This window comes from Martes martes (genome assembly GCF_963455335.1).
Source record: "Martes martes genome assembly, chromosome: 15".
In the NCBI taxonomy this organism is placed as follows: domain Eukaryota; kingdom Metazoa; phylum Chordata; class Mammalia; order Carnivora; family Mustelidae; genus Martes; species Martes martes.
The window spans coordinates 23,045,832-23,050,232 of record NC_137903.1 but is presented as its reverse complement, the minus strand read 5'-3'; the positions used below and the strand labels follow the sequence as shown (position 1 = coordinate 23,050,232).

The 4,401-nt window shown below is 38.2% G+C and overlaps 1 pseudogene across 1 annotated transcript; it reads left to right on the top strand.

Moving 5' to 3' along the window:
• Positions 1 to 1,770: 1,770 nt before the first annotated feature.
• Positions 1,771 to 2,715, top strand: LOC308355912 (glyceraldehyde-3-phosphate dehydrogenase-like; annotated as a pseudogene). The gene has a single exon. The product of its transcript is annotated as a glyceraldehyde-3-phosphate dehydrogenase-like (transcript).
• The last annotated feature ends 1,686 nt before the right edge of the window (positions 2,716 to 4,401 follow it).

Sequence of the window (4,401 nt, the reverse complement as noted above, 5' to 3'; positions counted from 1 at the left end):
GGAACTGTCTGGGCTCTGGGGCATAGTGATGGACTCACAGAGGTAATAACTGGGGCATCTCATGATAGTCTTTCCAGTACTGTCCACAAAGACCCTGATAGTCCTATCCCACTCTTCCGAGCCTACAGCCTCCCTCCTTCTCTGCTTCCACTAAGAATTCCAAGGATAGTAGATAGGGGGAAAAAAGAAGGGGTTGTTCTTGTTGCAAATATTGTATGCTTCTTCTTTGCTTTCCAAATCTGTCATCTGGGGTAATAAGTTCATTCTTTCTTTAAATTATGAGTTTGAAGAATCCGTTCCCATTTCTTTCTCCCTTTCTCCCTCTCGACTTTCCTTCCCCCTCTGCATTTCATTGTGCCTTTTCTTTAGACATATATTCTACTAAGAGAAATACAGGGTACAGAAAGCCTCAAATAAAGAAAAAAAATGGGAAAATGGTAAAAGACATACTGTCAATACTTCGGTTAAAATGGCCTTAGCCTGACATATTGATCTGTGATCTATTCCTCTCTAAACTCCCATTAAAATATTATTGAAAGCATAACAAAAAGGAAAATATGCCACTATTTGGGAAAATAAGTCTAACATCCATTTTTCAGAGTTTAGAACTTGAGTCTGCTGTAATAGTATTATGATCATGGGGCTACAAAGTATCATTATTGCTAATGTACCCTTCAGCCTTACACATTTCAGTCCGACTACCCACAGAGTTCACAGGAGATTATAGCTATTTCTGTCTCATAGTGTTGAGGTAGAAGGGCCTTACCAAAGAACACTGTAGGTAATTTTTCCTTCCTCCAAACTCTCACATATTAGTGTTTGATTTCTTGAGATGAGAATAAAATATTGCTGTTTCCTCCCTACCTCACCAATAGGCACCTTTCTTTCCATAACTCACAGTTTCTGATGTACTTTATGGATGAACATTATGGGTAGGCGTTAAAGATTTTAAAGAGTAGAAGGCAGTGTATGTAGCAGAGATAGGAGTAGTCCATACAGGGCAGTAGATTTCTTATAATAGATCTAGCCAAAGAAAATGAAACAGCTTAAGTTGTCCTAGGATTGTAATTTTCAAAAATATTGTTACTGTGGGACTTTTAGAATTACCAGAAGAATACTTGCAATTTTTCAAAACAAGGCACAAGTCTGGGTTTTTATCTGGTCTCCTCTTATTTCTCTTAGGCATAAACAACATTTCTGTTAGCCAAGATTAGCCTTGGGCCATTAATTATATCCATAAAAACATGCTGCTGCTTATGTATAAATTATAGAACAATAGGAAAAATGTACTTGATCTTACAAATATTTCAAAATAGCTGATCACTTGTCTGTTCCTTTCTAGATCAAAATTCATACCCCATCCTTCATTTCTCTAACATCGGTTTTCTTCATCCTTGCTAACTGGAAATAAGTATTTCTCCCTTCAAAGACTTACCTTTCTCCCCATGAGCTAAATTCCATTTGCTTCCCCCCTTCTGTAATCTTATTTTATCAAATTTATCCTTATTCGTCTAGATTTTCAATCATTCTCCCAAATCAACATAGGGAGTATGTTCAATCTCTACCATCGGGAAAAACAATAACAACAAATGTATGTCCTCTCTTGATTCATGGTCACTCTTTTTTTTAAAGAATGTCCTTTACTTATTCTAAATATTTTTATTGCCTTTTGATTTCTTTTAATTTAAAATTTCAACTTTAGGCTCTCTGTTCCTTCCCACTGGACAATTGCATCTTCTGGTGCAGTGCCGTCTGCGTCCCCGAGACATGATGGTGAAGGTCAGAGTAAATGGATTTGACTATATAGAGCACCTAGTCTCCAGGGCTACTTTTAACTCTGGCAAAGTAGAAATTGTTGCCATCAATGACGGCTTTATTGACCTCAACTACATGCTCTACAAGTTCCACTGTGATTCTCCCCATGGCAAATTCAATGGCACAGCCAAGGCTGAAATGGGAAGATTGTCATCGATAGAAAGCCTATCTCCATCTTACAGGAGTGAGATCCTGCCAAAAACAAATGGGGTGATGCTGGTACTGAGTATGAGGTGAAGTCCATTAGGGTCTTCACCACCCTGGAGAAGGCTGGGATTACTTGAATGGTGGGTGAGGAGGGTCATTATCTCTGTCCCTTCTGCTGATGTCCCTATGTTCATGATGGGTGTGAACCATGAGAAGTAGGACAACTTCCTCAAGGTTGTCAGCAATGCCTCCTGCACAACTGCTTCGTTCCCCTGGCCAACACCATCTATGACAACTTTGGCATCGTGAGGGAGAATCATAACCATAGTCCATGCTATCCTGCTACACAGAAGACTGTGGACAGTCCCTCTGGGAAGCCATGGCATGATGGCTGAAAGGCTGCCCAGAACATCATCCCTGCTTCTATTAGAACTGCCAAGGTTGTAGGTAAGGTCATCCCTGAGCTGAATAGGAAGCTCACTGGCATGGCCTTCCATGTCCCCACCCCTAACATGTCAGTCATGGATCCAACCAGCTGACTGGAGAAAGCTGCCAAATACAATGACATCAAGAAGGTGGTTAAGCAGGCATCAGAGGGCATGCTCACGGGCATCCTGGGCTATACTGAGGAACAGGTTGTTTTCTGCAACTTTAAGAGTGACACCCATTTCCAACTTTGATGCTGGGGCTGGCACTGCCCTCAATGACCACTGTGTCAAGCTTATTTCCTGGTATGACAATGAATTTGACTAGAGCAACAGGTGGTAGACTCTATGATCCATAGGGCCTCTAAGGAGTAAGAGCCCCCTGGACGACCAGCCCCATCAGGAGAAAGAGGAAGAGCAAAGCTCTTGGATACTAGGGAGTTCTTCCCCCAAAATCATCCCCCAAAACACGGACACTCTCCCAACCTACCCACAGTTTCCATCCCAGACTCTCTGAAGAAGGAGAGGGACATGGGGAGACCTATCTTGTCATGTACTATCAATAAATTATACTGCACCCAGTCCCCCCCAAAAATTCAACTTAATTGCAGAATATTCGATATATAAATGCCCTTTAATTCTTAGCCAAATGTAGGGGTCCCTGTCACCAATACTTTTTGAAACTACTCTTGTAGATGTGTCAATAAATCCATTTATTGCTAAATCCAGTGAACAACTTTCATTCTGAAGAAATTTTGATTCCATGTAGCCTGTATATTATTGATCAAGTTAACATTTCAATAATTTGTCTTTCAAAAATAATAAATAGTGTATATATGTTCATTGTAGAAAAATTTAAAAAGCAAAAATTTAAAAAAAAATTCCACAGTTGAAATACACCTATTTTTAAGCATCATCTATACAGTTTATATATGCACAAACATATGTAACAAAGTAATAATTAAGTATATGTATGTGTGATTATCTACATATACAGAAATATCTTAATATGCTACCTCCTTCACAAAATTTTAAAAGTTCCATCAACGTGGCTTAGACATCTTTCCATGTCAATGTATATCCTCAAAGAGGTACATGCTAGTTATTAAGGAAGCCAGGAAAAAAAAAAAAGAAAAAAAAAAGCTACATAATGGTGAAGTAGAAGCCAGGAAAAAAAAAAAAAAAAAACTAGAAAGATGACAAAATAACTGTAATTAAGACAGAAACTGACAAATTAGAAACAGAAAATGGTAGAATTCATCCACAGGAAGTATTTTTAAAAACTTTTTAAGAAACCACCTTCTTTCAAAGATAATGAATTTAAAAGGAGACAAAAGGGGTACCTGGGTGACTCAGTGGGTTAAGCCTCTGCCTTTGGCCCAGGTCATGATCTCAGGGTCCTGATCGAGAGCCCCGCACTGGGGCTCTCTGCTCAGCAGGGAGCCTGGCCCCCCCCCATCTCTCTGCCTGCCTCTCTGCCTACTTGTCATGTCTCTCTCTCTGTCAAATAAATAAAATCTTTTTAATTAACTAATTAATTAAAAGGAGACAAAAAGCAGATATTTGGTAATTAGAAGAGGAAAATTAAATGAGATTTAACCATAAATTAAGATTGAAACAAAAACAAAACCTAAAGGAAAACTATATGTAATATTAAAGCATATATTTGCTTTTCTATAATTGTATTAAAGTTGGAAAATCAAGCAAATGCTTTATTAAACAGTGTGATTGTGATTGTGCTCTAATCAGCTGTTGATTTCATTCACTGTCATTGTCATAAACATACTATCTAGAAAGAAACACCATAGTGTTTTCATTCTTTAGTAAATGTAAATACATTCTCTCATGTCACAATTAAGCCCTTCATGTTGAATATTAAATTACATAATAACAGTAATAATCAGAGTACAGAAAGAAGACAACATAGAATTTCAGATCATGGACTCTGGACAAATGGTTTGGATTCATATCCTAGCTCTTCTACTTTAAGTGAGTAAGTTTTCTAATCTGTCAA